Source organism: Stegostoma tigrinum, chromosome 18 (genome assembly GCF_030684315.1).
Source record: "Stegostoma tigrinum isolate sSteTig4 chromosome 18, sSteTig4.hap1, whole genome shotgun sequence".
Taxonomy (NCBI): Eukaryota; Metazoa; Chordata; class Chondrichthyes; order Orectolobiformes; family Stegostomatidae; genus Stegostoma; species Stegostoma tigrinum.
Genome location: NC_081371.1, coordinates 12,342,675 through 12,363,465, shown reverse-complemented (window position 1 = coordinate 12,363,465; position 20,791 = coordinate 12,342,675). Strand labels below are relative to the sequence as shown.

Below are 20,791 nucleotides of genomic sequence, written 5' to 3'. Positions count from 1 at the left end.
AGTGATCGAGAACGCCCTTGACCGCATCTCCCGTATTTCCCGCAACACATCCCTCACACCCCGCCCCCGCCACAACCGCCCCAAGAGGATCCCCCTCGTTCTCACACACCACCCTACCAACCTCCGGATACAACGCATTATCCTCTGACACTTCCGCCATTTACAATCCGACCCCACCACCCAAGACATTTTTCCATCCCCTCCCCTGTCAGCTTTCCGGAGAGACCACTCTCTCCGTGACTCCCTTGTTCGCTCCACACTGCCCTCCAACCCCACCACACCCGGCACCTTCCCCTGCAACCGCAGGAAATGCTACACTTGTCCCCACACCTCCTCCCTCACCCCCATCCCAGGCCCCAAGATGACATTCCACATTAAGCAGAGGTTCACCTGCACATCTGCCAATGTGGTATACTGCATCCACTGTACCCGGTGCGGCTTCCTCTACATTGGGGAAACCAAGCGGAGGCTTGGGGACCGCTTTGCAGAACACCTCCGCTCAGTTCGCAACAAACAACTGCACCTCCCAGTCGCAAACCATTTCCACTCTCCCTCCCATTCTCTAGATGACATGTCCTTCATGGGCCTCCTGCAGTGCCACAATGATGCCACCTGAAGGTTGCAGGAACAGCAACTCATATTCCGCCTGGGAACCCTGCAGCCATATGGTATCAATGTGGACTTCACCAGTTTCAAAATCTCCCCTTCCCCTACTGCATCCCTAAACCAGCCCAGTTCGTCCCCTCCCCCCACTGCACCACACAACCAGCCCAGCTCTTCCCCCCCCACCCACTGCATCCCAAAACCAGTCCAACCTGTCTCTGCCTCCCTAACCGGTTCTTCCTCTCACCCATCCCTTCCTCCCACCCCAAGCCGCACCCCCAGCTACCTACTAACCTCATCCCACCTCCTTGACCTGTCCGTCTTCCCTGGACTGACCTATCCCCTCCCTACCTCCCCACCTACACTCTCTCCACCTATCTTCTTTACTCTCCATCTTCGGTCCGCCTCCACCTCTCTCCCTATTTATTCCAGTTCCCTCTCCCCATCCCCCTCCCTGATGAAGGGTCTAGGCCCGAAACGTCAGCTTTTGTGCTCCTGAGATGCTGCTTGGCCTGCTGTGTTCATCCAGCCTCACATTTTATTATCTTGGAATTCTCCAGCATCTGCAGTTCCCATTATCTCTAACAAATGGTTTGTTTGTGTTTATATCGGTTTTGGTTCAGGAATGTCGGCGAGGCCACTAAGAAAATTCTCTGCCTTCTTTGAATGATAATATGAGATTTTTAACCTCCATATGAACTACTAGAACAAATGAAGTCTTGGTTAAACAGCACATCCAAAGGGAGCACCTCAGACAATGCAGCACTCCCTCATTCTGTGCTCAAGAACTAACTGCGGTTGCATACAGAAGGTATCCCAGCAAACAACTATATCTCAATCCTCAAATGAACTGGTTTTCCAATACCAATATGAATACTTTTGTTATGATATATCAAGTGGCATAACATGTGGTTGCCAGGCAACTATAATAACAGCAAATATTCAACTGTATTGACAGCAGTGGTTGCTAAGTGCCAAACTGAAAATCAATCTACTTTGTACAATCTGCACTGAAACCAAACAAGCACAAGTTGCTCTAATATGCACTAACCAAACTGCATCTCAAGTGGAATAATTTGCTTATGTGAAGGGAACATGCACATCTTACTGTGGTGTGAAGCCCAGCAGAATATTTTTCTCTAAGTGTAGTGATCATGCTGGTTACTTGGCCAGAACTGAGCTTCAACTCCAATTTCTCTGAAATTGAGAAGGTTCAAGCATCACAAAAGCGTAAATCACCCACCAATCTCTGCTACTACGCCCTCACCCTGTCCTACCCCTGCCCCACCAATATATCAGGCTTTGTAAGTTGTAATGAAGCGGAGACACCTCGATTGCAGCATTCTTTCTCAGGGGACTGTGCGGCACTCAGGCATTGTGTCATACAGGCTAATGGCACAGAAAAAGGCCCTTTAGCCCATCAATTTTGTGCCAGCCAAAGACAAGCTTCTAACTATTCTAAACCCATTTTCTAGCACTTAGCCCATTACAAGTACACATCTGAATCCCAGCCTCTTCTGCTGTGCTCTCACTCTTGCTTTACCTTGACCAAACGCAAATAGTCCAGAGGTTTTTGAATGTTAGAAAATGCATGAAAGGGCAGCCCCCAGTATCTCCAGCAGGAAAAGGGAGGTTCATGCTTTGGTTACAATGTTTTGCACCTGAAACGAATACCAAAATATGCTTTCTCAAATATTCAATTTTTCATATATTTAATGTCTTTGTTTTTAGAGCTAACTGCCTTTCTGACATCTCCAGGTTTTCTACTTTTCTTTCAGAATGTTAATCTTTTCTGCTATTTTTAACATTAAAATGTTCCTCTAATCAGCAATGACTGTGCAGATCCTGAAGCAGTCCAAGCCCAAATGTAGCAAGAGATGGGCAATATACAGGTTTGGGCTGACAAGTGGAAAGTGACACAAGTGCCAGGCAGTGACCTTCTCTGTAAAGAGAGAATCTCATGATAACCCCTGGACATTTAACGGTTGACCATCACCAAAAACCCCATTAACACTGTCCTAGGGGTTACCACTAACCAGAAAAACACTTCAACTACAAGTCCATCAGTATGTGGTCAGCATATAGCATCCTCAAAACCCTGTGGGAAAAGGACAGGGTGCATCCTATTGTGTGGGTCCTGAGCAGGCTGTCAAAAGTCATTTGGCAGAATGCCTCACTATCAGAACTTTCCAACGAACACTACAACAATCGCTTGGCTGGTGGTGAGATGGTCACTACATGAGGTATCCTTCATGCACGCCTGGTCTGTCCGAGCCACTGCATGCTGCCCTCGACGTAGCTGCGGAGGGGTAGAGACTGTCACACATCTCCTCGTGGTGATAACCACCAATATGGTGTGGTTGGTTGAGCCAAACATCCCTTTCTGTGTTATAATTACCATGTAATTCTTGGCCACCTTTTCTTTCCAGTAATGCCTCAAGGTAACTGAGTGACAACTGATTCAAAATAAACTGGCCAGAGAAACTCCTCTGAAAAATAACTGGAATGCAGAATACATATTGACTATTCTACTGGTACAATTCATCAAACTTGTAGTCTGGTCAGAGTAAAGCAAGTATGTTTGGTTCAACTCTCAAACTCTTATTATTAACTTACAATAACTCGTACAAAATAGCCATCAAATAGCAACAACCAGGTCTATGCACTCTTCACTTCATTTGCTTTTCAAACAAAAATACACAAAATCAACTAAATTTGTTATTTGTCGAGGAGACAGCAGTACAAATTTCTTGTAACTTTTCAGCAAAGTAGATTTTTTGTTAATCAGTGGTCATGTTGGAATAACATCAAAAGGTGTATCGGAAATACAAAGGGTATAATATTCCTTTATGTGATTAACATGGAAGTCGGTCATCTTAGTTGCCCGGATGACGAAGGTATTGGCGGAGATTATGCCAATCACGCAAGCTCAATCCTCATTCAAGCTTCTAATACTCATGGTGAGCTGCCTCCATACCTTGCCCTTTGTTTAATATAGATCGATGCTCTTCAAGTTACATAACCATTTGACATTCTTTAACAGACAAGAACGCCAATGGTCGCTCCACATATTATCCTATATAAGGAACAGATCAGAAAAACACAAAAGAACATGGGAAATACCAAGTTGTATCACATCCCTGTAGGCGTTCCACTCTGAGTTTGTTAGTTAACTTCCAGTTCCTTCACACAAAGTAGCAAGTATGGATGAACAGATGATCCATGTTAGAGAATCAATGGCAACTTGTGAAGAAATCTCTGTGCCAAATCCTCCAAGTAATAAATAACACCAGCTCTTCACGCAAGTTCCTTTTAACAGAATCATACAGTATACAAGGTGGTTATTTGGCCCATCAAGTTTGATAACTCCAAGAAAAAAATTCTACATTACCCAACAAGCAAATTGGTTAGAACAAGGAGAATATCTGGTGAGTATTCCACAGAAGAACTGAAAAGACTACCAATTTTACAAAACTTTGAATTGAAACCCTGTTTTCCAACATTTGTCAAATTACAGGTCTGGATGAGGCTGTTCTTGCCACATTATTTGACTAACACCACCAGCATGAAAATGAAACCCAAGCAGTTTGGCTGCTTTCCTGACTCAAAAATTAAAATGACTACAATATCTCCTTTGTTGATGATCTGCAGGGCAAAACAGTGCAGCATGGTAGGAAGCTGAGTCCACCAGAGGGCTGGATTTCAAATCCTAGCCTGTGTTTACTGAACTGTTTTCAGCTGGGAACTAGTTGAGTATGAGAGTTAGGCTCATCGAGAAAAACCCATTAAAATAATGTTCATTGTCAGCTGGGATTCTGTTGGTGGCACTCTCAGCCATGAGTCATGAGGTTCCAGGTTTAAGCCCAACTTCAGACAGGAGCACAAAAGCCAAGGCTACCACTCCAGTGTGGCACTGACAGACTGCTGCACTGTTGCAGACACCATCTCTTTCAGATGTGAAGTTAAATTGAGGCCCCATCCAGCTATTCAGATGGTATAAGTAGTCACATGGCACTATTTAAAAGAACTGCAGGGAGATTATCCGCAATAACCGAGCCAATGCTTATCTTGCAGCTAATGTCTCAGACACCAGCATCACCATACTTGTACTTGCCCTGTCCAAAAAGCAGGACAGGCTCAGCACAGACAGCAGAGTAATAGATTTACAGTCAGGGCTTTGTCCTGAAGTCTCACCACAGTTTCCAAACTCCGTGAAGTATTATGAAGTTATGTCAAACGTGGACAAGGAACTCTCCTACCAATTACCAACTATTGTGCTCCCTCAGTTAATGAAAAAGTAAATATCACTTAGATGAAGCAGAGGGTGGCAAGGTCGTATTCTGGGTTAAGACTTCAATGGTCATCTCTAAGAATTGCAAAACTACTGACCCAAGTTTGTTGAGTCCTAAAGGACTATGTCTGCAGTAGTTCACGGGGAGTCATCTCATCTTCACCAACCTACCCATCGCAGATGCATCTCTTCATGAAACTACAGTTTGGGATGACCACTGCACAATCCTGGTGAAGATGAAAACCTGTCTCCACACACAGTATACTCTCCACTGACCAGTTCAGTTTCTAGTCTAAAGATAACTCCAGGATGTTGATAGTGGGGAAACCAATGATGAGAAGGTCATTGAATGCCAAGGAGGTGATAGTTCAATCACTGCTTTAGTATCTCTGGAGTCACAAATGGAGCTTAAAATTGTGCTGTCATCAGCAAATGTGTCCACTTCTGACCTTATGATGGAAGGAAGGTCATTGATGAAGACGCTGAAGATGGTTGGGCCTCACACTATACCCTGAAGGACACATGCATAGAAGTGTGGGGCTGGAGGAACGGAGCAGGCCAGGCAGCATTAGAGGAGCAGGAAAGTTGACATTTCATGTCCACACCCGAAATATCAACTTTGATACTGCCTGGCCTGCTGTGTTCTGCAGCTCCACACTGTTATCTCTGACCCAGCATCTGCAGTTCTTGCTATCCCTGCACAGAAGTGCTAGATCTGAGAGGACTGACCTCCAACAAGCACAACCATCCTCCTTTGTGTTAGGTATCACTCCAACCAACAAAGAGAGTTATCCCCAATTCCCACCAATGCAAAATTTTCTTAGGTTCCTTGAAGTTACTCTTGATAAAACAACAGCTTTAATAACAAAGGACAGTCACTCTCATCTTTCCTTTGCAGTTCAGCTCACTTGTCAATGGCTGAACCAAGACTGTAACGAGGCAAAAAGCTGAGCAGCCTGAGTGGAATCTGAACTTAACATCATTGAGCAGATTTATTGCTAAGCAAATGCTAATTGATCATACTGTCAATGACCCTTCCATCACTTTACTGACGAAACATGACAGATGAGAACACAACTATCTGAAAGTTTCCCTCCAAACTACCCATCACCCTGACTTGGAATGACATTACTGTCCCTCACTAACAACACCGTGGACTACATGGACTGCAGCATTTCAAAGCAGTAGCTCACCACTCCAACTTCTCAAAGGCAATCAGAAATGGCCAACAAATGCCGTGTGTGCCAGCAATGTCCACATCCCAAGAAAGATTATAAAACAGCCTTGATTCAAAGAAAAATCACTAAAACATACTGTTATGCACGATCATATTGTTTGTGGAAACCTGTTATGTGCACATTGTTTGCTGTTATTTCCGACATCGCTATTGTTACAATAATGTAAAATACACAGACTAACTCTTCCACTGTTGTAAGCTGTTTTGAAATGCTTCATGGCCATGTAAAGTGCTATATAAATGCAAGTCACCCTTTCTTGCATGCTCTTAGTTCCATTAATGGCCAACTCCCAATCATATTGTGTGCTTGAGCCTGTGTGTGCATAAATGTACATATATATGTATATATCTAGACAGGTCTGTATTTGATACTGATTATTTTCAACCAAGGACACCAGCCTGTCACAAAATGGATCTCTGAAAACTTTCCTGGATCGGAAGCCCCTTGGCCTCTGCCAATGAGTTAAAAGGATGGGAGCAAGAATGATTGCTCCCAACACTATAGCACTGAGGGACACCTACCATAATGCAATGAATGCAGGACTGAAAAATTTGACACCAAATTCAATACCTATCAAGTTTTCAGTAATTTCAAAGTTGAAACATACCCTCACTACCCCATCAAATCGTAGGATGCCAAAGATCGCATTGCAACAAATCAGATAATGTCAAGTACAATAGGTGACACAGTTCCAACATCGGATTATTAATTCATTACATGCATTCACACGTGGTACATACAATGTCCCAAGAGAACAACTCAAACAATTTCTTGAAGTACATGACTGTCAGTACCTGCAAAACATACTCAAGGTAAACCTTCAGAAATAAAACAGGAGAAAAATTGCTAAACAAGGAAGCATCTGTTATATCTTTACAACTAAACTTCTGCTGTCAAAATAAATCATTCTGTACTTACGGTCAGCAGAATGCAAATATTGTATCTGGCACATGAGAGTTAGACAGTCAATGTTCCAAAAAGCATAGCATAACCAACCCATGTCAGCCTTACCTATGTTGTTGCCTATAGAATGCAGAAGGCCAATGGTTTAGGCCAGTTTAGAGATTTCAGCATGTAATTCGGATAAGAAATGGGAACAGGAGTAGGTCATTTAGGCCTGCGAGCCTGCTCTGCCATTCAAGAGAATTATGATTCAATGTTCTTGACATCCACTTTCCTGCCATTTCCCTGTAACCTTGTTTCTCTTAGCGAGTTCTGAGAAGATTTGTAGCTCAGGTTGAGATTCTGGATGTGAGTTTACTCGCTGAGCTGGAAGGTTAGTTTTCAGATGTTTCGTCACTATTCTAGGTAACATCATCAGTGAGCCTCTGACGAAGCGCTGGATTTATATCCCGCTTTCTATTTATCTGTTGAGGTTTCCTTGGGTTGGTGATGTCATTTCCTGCGTTGATGTCATTTCCTGTTCTTTTTCTCAGGGGACGGTAGATTGGCTCCAAATCAATGTGTTTGTTGATGGAGTTGATGCTTGCAGATACCAACACTTACCAACAGGTGGCGATAGACCCGAACCCACAACTAGAGAACCGAATCACAGCCTTACTCAAAAAACTTCAAAAATCTGGAGAATTAAACAAGAGAGACTTCCAAAAGATGAAACCAGATGGATCCAGCACACCACGCTTCTATGGACCACCAAAAATTCACAAACCAGGAGCCTTCCTCAGACCCATAGTCTCACTACCTGGAACACCAACGTACAGATTAGCCAAGGAACTACACCAAAGACTAAAACACCTAGTAGAAGACTCCCACCACTCCATTCGCTCCACCCAAGAATTCCTGAGAAGCAAAGACGCCAAGATAGAAGAGGATGAAATAATGGTCTCCTTTGACGTTAACAGCCCTGTTCACATCCATCAACATCAACCTGGCCAAAGAAACACTGATGACACTATTAGAAGAACCGAAGACACATACACCAGACACCACCAACCTCATCAGCAAGGACAACATCATCAAGCTAGTGGACCTATGCCTCACCACCCACTTCACTTTCAATAACAAAACCTACAGACAAACCAACGGTACACCCATGGGATCTCCGATATCAGGGTTCTTAGCAGAGGCAGTAATGCAGAGACTCGAACAAACAGCTCTGCCAATCACCCAACCCAAACTTTGGGTCCGCTATGTGGATGACACCTTTGTCATCACTAAACAAAACAAATTAGAGGAAACATTCAAGACCATCAATAATACCCTTTACTGGCATAACATTCACAAAAGAGGAGGAAAACAACAACAAACTGCCATTCCTAGATGTCACAGTAGAGCGAACAGTCAATGGGGAACTTCAAACCAGCGTCTACAGGAAAACAACACATACGGACCAAATACTGAACTACAGGAGCAACCATCCCAACACCCACAAACGAAGCTGCATTAGAACATTATTCCAATGAGCCACCACACACTGCAGCACAGAGAAACTACGCGGAGCAGAGGAAAATCACCTATACAGCGTATTCAAAAAGAATGGGTACCCAATGAACACAGTCCACCGATTCCTCAGCAACAAACCCAAACAAACAGACAAAACAGGCCCAGAAACCATAACCACTCTCCCCTACATCAAAGACATTTCCAAAATGACTGCCAGACTACTCGGACCTCTTGGCATCAGGGTAGCCCACAAACCCACCAACACACTAAAACAGCATCTAATGAACTTAAAAGACCCTATACAGACAAGCAAAACAAACGTCATCTACAAAATACCTTGCAAGAACTGTGACAAACACTACATTGGACAAACTGGCAGAAAGCTAGCCACCAGGATACATGAACATCAACTAGCCACAAAACGACATGACCCACTATCCCTCGTATCCTTACATACAGGTGAGGAAGGACACCACTTTGATTGGGACAACACATCCATCCTAGGACAAGCCAAACAGGGACACGCACGAGAATTCCTAGAAGCATGGCATTCCAACCGGAACTCCATCAACAAACACATTGATTTGGAGACAATCTACCATCCCCTGAGAAAAAGAACAGGAAATGACATCACCAACCCAAGGAAACCTAACCAGATAAATAGAAAGCGGGACATAACACCAGCGCTTCGTCGGAGGCTCACTGTTGATGGTGATGAAACATCTGGAAACAAACCTTCCAGCTCAGTGAACCAGCTGACATCCGGAACAAAATAAAGACCCACTCTTCTGTGGACCGAGAAGAGGAGTGCACGACTGTGTTGGAGGTGGAAGGAAGACGTTGGGTTGGCTGTGCACCCTTGCAACCGGTAGATCTTAATGCTGGCTTCGGCCTAACGCTGGTTCAGGGGAGCAGCCAACCTGCAACGATAGCTGCGGCAAGTGCTCGTGCCCCAGGTCAGGGGGTCTGGAACACCATCCGCGTTTCCGTGAAGAAGGTGCACCTGTAGCCCGCACCTTCTTCATGAAGAGGGTCCTGTTGGACTGTTGTGGGTTTGCTGCTGCGGACATTTACTGCCTGCAGGATTTCCGCGGAGGAGGTTTCTACGATGTAACCTTCAGGAGTGCCAAGCTTTGCGAGTGCTTCCTGGCGGTTTTCAAGGAGAAAGGAGGTGAGGGCCCCCTCTCTGTATTGACCGCTGTCCCGCTGTTCATGATGCCGGTGCAGAGGAGCCGTATGGTGACTGTACACATGTACAACCCGCATGTGCCAGCAGTTGATGTCCTGACCTTCCTTGGAAGGTACGTGAAGGTGGAATGGGACCTAACCAACATCATGGACCCCTTCGGGATCTGGACCAGTAAGAGACAGGTCAAGGTGACGCTGAGGACGGGCGTAGACGGGAACATCGTACACCCACTGTCCAGCTTTGCCATTGGCGTGAGCAAGGGCTACCTGACCTACGCAGGGCAACCTGAAGTCTGCCATGCCTGCGGTAGGTCAGGTTACGTGGCAGCCGACTGCAAAGCCATCATCTGCAGGGAGGAGGGGCACCTTGCAAAGGATTACCCACAAGAAAAAAGCTGCAACCTTTGCAGGGAAGCGGGCCACCTCTATAGGGCATGCCCGCGGCGGGGGACCACCTATGCCCAGGTTGCTGGCAGGGGCAATGCAGGGCAAGCCCCACCGGAGGAGAGCAAGGCACCAGGGCCCTGCAAGGACCCCCGTAATGTGCAGGAGGGCCCAGCCCCGCAGGACGGACCCGAGGCCAGCAAAGCGCCCCTGCAGGCTCCGCTCGCCCCCCAACAACCCGGAGTCGATGGAGGCGGAGACAAGTGACCCAGGGGAGTGGACGACCGTCTAGAAAGCGAGGAGGAAGGCACGCCAGCAGGCCCACGCACCGCAACCATCAGGCGGTAAGAGGCGGCTACAGTGGGGCTATAAGAGCTCCTCTGACGAAGGAGGTTCAGAGGAGGCCCACCCAAAGCATAAGCTAAAGATCTCAAGGGAGAAGGAAAGCAGCACCCCGCTTCCAGGTGACGGGAGGCATCCTGAGGCTCCCTCCGACACCCAGCCACGTGCCGCCGGGGCCCTGGAAGGCCCCCCGGAACTTTCAGGTGGGAAGGAGGAAATAGCGTGTCCCCAGCCTGACCCAGAGCCGGACTCTCCTGCCTCCGTACCCCCAACGGGGGGATGCCACCCGGAAGGCAGAACGGACGGTTTCCTGAGCCCGGAGAGCGTCCAGCAGTTAGCCCAGGCAATGGGCATGAAGGGACAGATGGAGGGGCTGGACCTTGGACTTGGGGTGGATACTGCGGTCACTGCCCACAATGGGGGTACGAGTTGCGAGCATTAATGTGCGCAGCGTCAAGTCCACCGCAAGATGTGTATCCACGTTGGCCTACCTGACCACCATCAAGGCGGACCTCCTGTTTCTGCAGGAGTGCGGGATACCGCACCTCGGCAGGTACGGGAAATGGTCCGGCGCCTGGACCTGTGGGCCTTCAATCTGGTCGGGGGGTAACGACTGTCGCTCCTCAGGCCTGGCTATTCTGCTGCGGGGGCGCAACTTCACCATCTCTCAAGTTCAGGAGGTGGTGAGGGGGCGCCTCCTAGTGGCTGATGTCACCTACAGGAACGCTCCCCTGAGGCTGATCAACGTGTACACCCCAGCAGTACGGAGTGAGCGGTTGGCCGTCCTGCAGCGGCTTCCACCCCTGCTGGCTACGTCCAGGCCGGTCATCTAGGCGGAGACTTCAACTGCATCATCGATGCAGATGGAAGATCCGGCGTGGGAACAGCGGGCGGGGGGAGTCAACTGGACGTCATGTCCAGATTCCTGATGGGCACGGTGAAGGACGCCAAGCTGCTTGATGTCTTCAGCACCCCTGCAGACGGAGCGCAGTGGAGATACACCTGGTCGCGGCCAGACGGGTCTATCCGCTCAAGGATAGACTTCCTGTGTGTGTCATGGGCGTTCTCGGTCAGGTCCACGGGCGTCGAGCCGGTGTTCTTCTCTGACCACTGCCTCCTGCTGGCCGACTGTCACTGACAGGACGACCAGCAGGCCGGCAAGGGGACGTGGAAGCTCAACACGACTCTGTTGACCCCAGAGAACGTCGAGGAGCTTAAGAGGGAGTACGCTGGGTGGAGAACCATGAAACCCCTCTGAGTCTCCGGGCGACTGGTGGGAGACGGTGAAGGAGAACATCAAGAGGTTCTTTGTCCTCAAGGGTGTTCGGAAGGCGAGAGAGAGGCGGGGAAAGCTGTCGCGACTCCAAAAAAGGGCGCAGAACCTCCTCCTTCTGCAGTTGATGGGGGTCGATGTCACGGAGGACATTTGCGAGGCGAGGGGCCAGCAAGCCTCGCTCTTTGCCACGGAGGCCTCCAGGATAATCTTCCGGTCCAGGGTCCGCTCCGTAGAGCAGGACGAGACATGCTCGCGTTTCTTCTTTCAGAAGGTGCACAAAGAGAGCTCTGTGCTTAGCCGGCTGAAGGAGGATGACGGCTTGGTGGCATCGTCTCGGCCCGACATTTTGAGGATCAGCAGATCCTTCGATGTCCGACTGTACGACACGAAGCCCACGGGCAGCACGGCCTCCGAGACGTTCCTGTCGTCTATCATGGAGGTCTTAGACGACGGCATGAGTGAGTGGCTGGACCGGCCGATATCCCTGGACGAGCTGACCAGAGCCCACAAGTCCTTGGAGAGGAATAAGACTCCTGGGAGCGACGGCTTACCGGTCGAGCTGTATTCAGCTCTGTGGGACCTGGTCAGCCAGGACCTGCTGGAAGTGTACGACAGTCCGCTTCGGGCAGGGGAAATGTGCAAGTCCATGAGGAAGGGCATCATCACCCTCACTTACAAGAGGAAGGGGAAAGAGGGAAGAAATTAAGAATTGGCGTTCCATTTCACTATTGAACGTGGACTACAAAATCCTGGCCAAGGTCATAGCCAACCGGGTCAGGTCTGTCCTGGAGTCGGTGATTCACCCTGACCAAACCTGCGCTGAGCCTCGCGCTCATCAGGGATACGATTGCCTACGTGCAGGACAGGCGGGTGGACACCTGCCTCGTCAGCCTGGACCAGGAGAAGGCCTTCGACAGGGTCTCTCATGCTTACATGAGGGACGTCCTCTCCAAATTGGGGTTCGGGGAGGGCATCCGCAATTGGATCCGGCTGCTCTACACCAACATCGTTAGCGCAGTCTCGGTCAACGGGTGGGAATCGGACAGTTTTCCCGTCAGATCTGGAGTCAGGCAGGGCTGCCCGCTCTCTTCTGCCTTGCTCGTGTGCTGTGTGGAGCCCTTCGCCGCATCCATCAGGAAGGACGTGAGCCTGAAGGGCGTGACTATCCCAAGCAGCGGAGGCCTTCAGGTCAAGACCTCCCTGTACATGGACGATGTCGCCGTCTTCTGCAGCGATCGTCGGTCGGTGAGTAGGCTGTTGGACATCTGCGGCCAGTTTGAACTGGCCTCGGGTGCCAAAATCAATAGGGGTAAGAGCGAGGCCATGTTCTTCGGGAAATGGGACGACCGCTCCTTCATCCCCTTCACCATCAGGACAGACTACCTGAAGTTGCTGGGTGTTTGGTTCGGTGGAGCTGGGGCGTGCATCAAGACTTGGGAGGAGCGTATCACCAAACTGAAGCAGAAGCTGGGCAGGTGGACGCTCCGGTCCCTCTCCATCGCGGGTAAGAACCTGGTTGTCAGTTGTGAGGGGCTTTCGGTACTGTTGTATGTGGTGCAGGCCTGGCCTGTTCCCTGGACCTGCGCCGCTGCGGTCACCCGGGCCATCTTCCACTTCATTTGGGGGTCGAGGATGGACCGGGTCCGCAGGGACACCATGTACAAAGACCTGGAAAACGGGGGAAAGGACGTACCGACCGCCACCCTCGCCCTGATGGCTACCTTTGTGTGCGGCTGAATCAAGCTGTGCATAGATCCTCAGTACGCAAACACCAAGTGTCACTACTTACTGAGGTTCTACCTGTCCCCGGTGTTGCAAAGGATGGGCCTGGCCTCGTTGCCGTGGAACGCTCCGAGTAGTTGGACGGTCCCGTACCACCTGTCCTTCGTGGAGAAATTTTTGAAGGGAAACACCTTTGACCACAAGGCCATCAGGCAGTGGTCAGCATGTAGTATCCTCGAGACCCTTCGGGAAAAGGAGGGGGTGGATCCTGTCGTGTGGTTCCCCACGCAGACTGCCAAAGTCGTTTGGCAGAATGCCTCATCGCCAGAACTTTCAAACAAGCACAAGGACATTGCTTGGTTGGCAGTGAGAGGGGCTCTGCCAGTGAGATCCTTTATGCATGCCCGGAATCTCTGCGCCATCACACGCTGCCCTTGAGGCGGCCGCGGGGGGGACGAGACTGTCGATCACCTCCTTCTGGAGTGTGCCTATGCGCAGGAGTTCTGGAGGGGGATGCAGTGGTATTTGTCGAGGTTCGTCCCGAGCAGCTCCGTGACGCGGGACTCTGTGCTCTACGGGCTGTTTCCCGGGACGCACACCAAGACCAACGTCAACTGCGCCTGGAGGATCATCAATGTGGTGAAAGATGCTCTTTGGTCTGCCCGCAACTTTCTGGTCTGCCAGCTGAAAGAACTGACCCTGACCGAATGTTGCAGACTGGTGCACTCCAAGGTCCAGGACTACGTGCTGAGGGACGCGCTAAAGCTTGGGGCAGTCGCCGCCAAGGCGCGGTGGGGAAAGACCACCGTATGAAACCCCTCGTCCAGAATAGAATAAAGGGCCCTATCTGGTAACTGGGCCCAGCTGGCGCCTTCCCCAACTGGTCAGGGGGCCAACGGGGACTGTGCGGGGTGACGACTGCCAAGGTATTTTCTTTGCTTTGTTTTTTTTCTTCTTTTTTCCTTTAGTTGGTGTACGTACCCACTGGGTAACCCGGAGCAGCCTGCATGACTGGGTAGGTGTATAAATATGTTTTATTTTTTGTACATCTTATGAATAAAGTATATTTTTTCAAATAAAACAAAGTGACGAGACGTCTGAAAACTAACCTTCCAGCTCAGCGAGCAAACTCACATCCTTGTTTCTCCTACTGATCAAAACTCTGTTAGACCATAAGAAGTAGGAACAGGGATAAGGATCATTTGGGCCCACATTTATACATCAAACAGCAGCACTTTAAAAATGTCACCTGCTGTTCATTTTGTCTTTCCATCTGTTGCGCCCAAAATAACTGCCCAGATACAACAGGGCAAGAGGGGATCTCTTGCTGCAGCGGTAATGTCCTATTTCTGCACCAGAAGGTTCAAGTCTTACCTCCTCCAGTTGTGTGCAAATAACATGTTTGAACAGATTGATGAGAAAAGATCTACAACATCGGCTGTTCTGGAGCACTCCTTTGTGGATTACTTTGGGGCATCCTGCAGACGTGAAAACAAATCAAAATTCTTTCTTCTTTACAAGCAGTGTTACACACCCCATTTCCCAGAGTTCTTGCCTAAAACTTTCCATGAATTACTTTGAGATAGCAAGAACTGCAGATGCTGGAGCCAGAGATAACAGAGTATGGAGCTGGAAGAACACAGCAGGCCAGGCAGAATCAGAGGTGCAGCAAAGTTGGTGTTTCAGGTTGGGACCCTTCTTCAGAAAATCACTGAAGAAGGGTCCCAAACCGAAACATCAACTTTCCTGCTCTTCGGATGCTGCCTGGCCTGCTGTGTTATCTCTGAATTATTTTCCCTTTTTACATTTTAGTTAGACCCTGATTGCACTGAGCAGAGATTCAACAGATTAACAGAAGGTAAAAGAGTAAAATTTGGTTGCGTTGTCACAAATCTATACTTGTTTAGGTGAACAATGCCATAACCTTTCTCAATCATCTGGTTAGTTATAGTATAAAGGGCAAGTAACAGAGGGAGACCAGGACATGTTGATTAGCTGCACTCCATATTAGACATATAAGTACACTGTAATGTTCAGTCTCCTAACAGTGAAAAATTAGCTTTTCAAGTGAGATGAAAACAGGGAATTGAAATGTGCAGAGATTTTCCTAATTGGTAAGTGGTTGGAAAGTGCAAACGTACAAAGGGACTCAGGTATACTTGTCGATAAGTCACTGCAGACTAACATGTAGGTGCAGGAAAGTATCATAAAGGCTCAGAGAATGTTAGCCATTATCTTAACAGGACCTGAACACATAATTGAAGCAAGGCCAATGTTTACAAGGGAACTTGGTTAGAATGCACCCGAAGTATATTTTGATCTCCTTATCTCAGCAGAGATGTTATTGCTAAGGAGGGAGTGCAATGATGGCTCACCAGACATTTTCCCAGGATGCCATCTATCCTATGAAGAGAGATTAGGCAAACTAGGCCTATATTCCTTTGCATTTGAAAAGAATGTAGTTTCATTCAAAATACTTAGAAGGATAAATAGGCTCGAGGCAGGTAAGATATTGGGAACGGAGTACCAAGTGTCACAATATAAAAATAAGGGGAGATGCCATTTAGGTCCAAGATGAGGAGATTTTTTTTCCTCAGAATGTTGTGAACCTTTGGAATTCTCAACTAGTGAGGGCTGGGGAAGCTGAGTCTTTAATTACGTTTAACATAGAGATCGGTAGTTTTACGACCACCAGTTGCATACAAGGTTTTAAGAACAGAGTTAGAGTCCTAGACATGGAGAGCATGGAAACAGACCCTTTGGTCCGACTTGTCCACCCGACCAGATAACCGAAATTAATGTAGCCCCCATGTGCCAGCATTTGGAGCATATCCCACTAAATCCTTCCTATTTGTATACCCATCTGGGTGTTTCCAGCTTCCACCACTTCCTCTGGTAGTTCATTCCATACATGCATCACCTTCTGAGTGAAAAGGTTGCCCCTTAGGTCCCTTTTAAATCTCTGCCCTCTCACCTTAAACCTATGCCCTCTAGTTTGGACTCCCCTACCCTGGGGAAAAGGCAACAGCTGAGTAAAAGACATTAAACGTTTAATCAGCCATGATCATAGTAAATGGTGGGGTACGTTCAAAGGGATGAATGGCCTAGTCCTGTTCATAAAACACCATGCAGCTAAAAGTCAAATTTTACATATGAATGTCCCAAAACATCAAAGATGATGAAAAAAATGCTATCCCTAAACAACACTACAGCAGACCAATGGGCTAAAAGGAAAAAAATAAAGACTGCAATAATGCGAAGTGCAGTCCTGCTTTTCAGTCACACAGTTTCAATATCTCATCCAGAAATACTGTACTTCAGTAAAGGTCTGAGCCTTTTTCAGATGGATGTAAAAGATCCCATGGCATTACTCAACAAGTCAGCAAGATTCTAGCAGAAGAGAGATAACAAGGTGTAGAGCTGGATGAACACAGCAGGCGAAGCAGCATCTTAGGAGTAGAAAAACTGACATTTTGGGCCTCGACTCTTTATCAGAAATGGGGGAGGGGAAGAGGGTTCTGAAATAAATGGAGAAAGAAGGGGAGGAGATCAAAGATGGATAGAGGAGAAGACAAGTGGAGAGGAGACGGACAAGTTAAAGAGGCGGGGATGGAGCCTGTAGAGGTGAGTGTAGGCAGGGAGGTAGGGAGGAGATAGGTCAGTCCAGGGAGGATGGCCAGGTCAAGGGGGCAGGATGAGGTTAGTAGGTAGGAGATGGGGGTGCAGCTTGAGGTGGGAGGAGGGAATAGGTGAGAGGAAGAACAGGTTAGGGAGGTGGGGATGAGCTGAGCTGGTTTTGGGATGCATTGGGGGGGGGAGGGGAGATTTTGAAGCTTGTGAAATCCACATTGATACCATTGGGCTGCAGCGTTCCCAAGCGGAATATGAGTTGCTGTTCCTCCAACCTTCGGGTTGCATTGCTGTGGCACTGCAGGAGGCCTAGGATGGATATGTCATCTGCAGAATGGGAGGGGGAGTTGAAATGGCTCGCCACTGGGAGGTGCAGTTGTTATGTGCGAACCGAGCGGAGGTGTTCTCCAAAGCGGTCCCCAAGCCTCCGCTTGGTTCCCCCGATGTAGAGGACGCCACAATGGGTACAGCGGATGCAGAATACAACACTGGCAGATGTGCAGGTGAACATCTGCTTGATGTGGAAAGTCTTCTTGGGGCCTGGGATGGGGATGAGAGAGGAGGTATGGGGGCAGGTGTAGCATTTCCTGCGGTTGCAGGGAAAAGTGCGGGGTGTGGTGAGTTGGAGTGGAGTAAGGAGCGGACAAAGGAGTCACGGAGAAAGTGGTCCCTCTGGAAAGCAGACAAGGGTGGGAAGGGGAAAATGTCTTCGGTGGTGGGGTCGGATTGCAGATGGCAGAAGTGTCGGATCCGAAGGTTGGTAGGGTGGTATGTGAGGACGAGGGGAATTCTCTTTTGGTGGTTATTGCAGGGATGGGGTGTGAGGGATGAGTTGCAGGAAGTGCGGGAGACATGGCTGAGGGAGTTCTCGACCACTGCCGGGGGTGGGGAGTTGCGGTCCTTGAAAAACAAAGACATCTGTTATCTCAGATTCTCCAGCCTCTGCAGTTCCTATTATCTCTGATACAAGATTCTTGTAGAACCCTAGCTAATATTTACTTAGCAATTAACACAACCAAAGACAGAATTCCAGTCATTTATTTCATTGTGGTTTCAGGATCCTGCTGCATATAAATTGCATGCTGTGCTTTCAACCTTCACAATACTTCCCAAGTACCTAATTGGTTGGAAAGTGCTTTGGGACCTTTAGGCTGCAAAGGATCCTATATAAATGCCTGAAATTTATTTCCTTTCTTTAAAATTATTTCCGATACCTTGGTGATATTGATACTAAATTATGTAGTGGTTTTCAATTTGCATGTACTGAAATCTTTAAAAACAAAATGAACTTCATTGCTCCAGAGAGCTGACAAGTTTTTGAGCAGTTTCGGAATCCCAAAAGTATATTAAAACAAAATGATTTTTAGTTGCAATATTCAATGATCTGACGGGTTGCATGAGATGTTTTCACACTATACTGAGAACTGTCAGGCCCCACTGGACATAGCCTTATGAGGCAGTAACATGAGAAAGCCGGTCAACAAATCAACCTTTTACACGTGTCAGTGCTGTTCTCCACTACTGATCATGCATGTGTTTAGCAGCAGAGAATATACAACACAGCAGGCTCAAGCAAAAGCAGCAGTAACTGAATACTGCAGTTTAAGTGGTGCCACCTTAGGAACTCAGGGCTCAACCTACAGTCCCAGTCATTAAAAGAACGCAACTTCATCAGTCAACAGTCTCGAATATGTTACAAGGTGCTTAATAGAATGACAACCTTGTTACATGCAAACTCAGTAGCTAGGAAACTCGGAAAACTACAATCGTACTAGCTGAATCCATGACATTTCCAAGGTTTTTGAGGAATAAAGCTGTTGGTACAGGAAAGAAACAAAAAAAAGGTAGGTATAATGGCACTGGATTTTGCAGCACTTGCCGTGACATTGTTCCTGCAGTGAAAAGGTGGAAGACAGAAAAGGGTCATGTGTCATTCTATTACAATGTTATCACCTGAATGTCAGGTCAGGATACATTTCAGTGTGCCTCTACTGGGTGTTGATAAAATACTGAAAAAGGTTTGTCGAACAATTCTGCAAGGAGGAACCTCTAAGGTAATTGTTAATATTTTTCACTGAAAGTGCATGTTGGTGCCAAGACAAAACCAGACAGAGAAAAAATAATCACCAAATTGAAAATAAATCAGTCAACTTTGGAAGAAGACAGCAACTACCAAACTGTGAAAAGAAGGGGAGCAACATATTAACAAAGGACGTATCACCTTTATCAGAAGCTGAAGGGAATTAAACCCTTTAGAAGGTCTGGACAAAACAAAGAGGAGGGAGAGAAGAACATTCTGAAATAGTCAACAATAATGACTGCTGACTCCTGTTACAGGAAGACAATGTGTTATAGCTAGTAGGAGAAAAGCTCAAAAGAGATGCGAGCTGATGGATGATGTACAAAGATTGTCCCATTGTGGTAATGAAAAGGCATCAAATAAACAAAAGAGCAAAGTAACTGAATGGGTGAATGAAATGGCTGTATAATACACACAAATGTTCAAAATGGACATCAATGAAGCACAAGACAAGTAGGGAGATAAAAGAACAAAAAACATCTGTTGGTATCCCAAGACATGACAATGGTTTAGTTATGGATTCCATGCCTGAACCATCTGCATCCAAAACGTGAAGCTGACTCTCACTCCAGGGATCAACGTGGGGACCATGAATCCAGAGCAGTTCATCTTGCTACCAAGAAAAGGTTAAAATCAAGGGAATAAACCTTTGAAGAGCAGGTGTGCATGCTGGAATGGATAGAGATAGAGGAAGCTGATGTGCTGAAAATTTTGTCAAACATTAAGATTGACAAGTCGCCAGGCTCGGACCAGATTTGTCCTCGGCTGCTTTGGGAAGCGAGAAATGCAATTGCTTCGCCACTTGTGAGGATCTTTGCATCCTCGCTCTCCACTGGAGTCGTACCTGAGGACTGGAGAGGCGCAAATGTAATTCCTCTCTTCAAGAAAGGAAATAGGGAAATCCCCGGCAATTACAGACCAGTAAGTCTCACATCTGTCGTCTGCAAGGTGTTAGAAAGGATTCTGAGGGATAGGATTTATGACCATCTGGAAGAGCATGGCTTGATCAAATGCAGTCAACACGGCTTTGTGAGGGGTAGGTCATGCCTCACAAACCTTATCGAGTTTTTTGAGGATGTGACTGGAAAAGTTGATGAGGGTCGAGCTGTGGATGTGGTGTATATGGACCTCAGTAAGGCATTTGATAAGGTTCCCCATGGTAGGCTCATTCAGAAGGTCAGGAGGAATGGGATACAGGGGAACTTAGCTGTCTGGATACAGAATTGGCTGGCCAACAGAAGACAGCGAGTGGTAGTAGAAGGAAAATATTCTGCCTGGAAGTCAGTGGTGAGTGGTGTTCCACAGGGCTCTGTCCTTGGGCCTCTACCGTTTGTAATTTTTATTAATGACTTGGATGAGGGGATTGAAGGATGGGTCAGCAGGTTTGTAGACGACACAAAGGTTGGAGGTGTCGTTGACGGTATAGAGGGCTGTTGTAGGCTGCAGCGGGACATTGACAGGATGCAGAGATGGGGCTGAGGTGGCAGATGGAGTTCAACCTGGATAAATGCGAGGTGATGCATTTTGGAAGGTCGAATTTGAAAGCTGAGTACAGGATTAAGGATAGAATTCTTGGCAGGGTGGAGGAACAGAGGGATCTTGGTGTGCAGATACATAGATCCCTTAAAATGGCC

At 47.6% G+C, this 20,791-nt stretch overlaps 1 protein-coding gene across 15 annotated transcripts in view; it reads right to left on the bottom strand.

Annotated features, from left to right (window-relative positions):
* LOC125460790 (ataxin-7-like protein 1) overlaps positions 1-20,791 on the bottom strand; it is a 233,447-nt gene that overhangs the window by 116,609 nt on the left and 96,047 nt on the right. The window contains exon 2 of one of the 15 annotated variants that reach the window (XM_059652329.1): positions 14,822-14,925. The exons of the other annotated variants lie outside the window; for them this stretch is intronic. The gene's annotated coding sequence lies outside the window, so the exon portion shown is untranslated. The remainder of the gene's footprint in view (positions 1-14,821; positions 14,926-20,791) is intronic. 15 annotated transcript variants of the gene reach the window in all.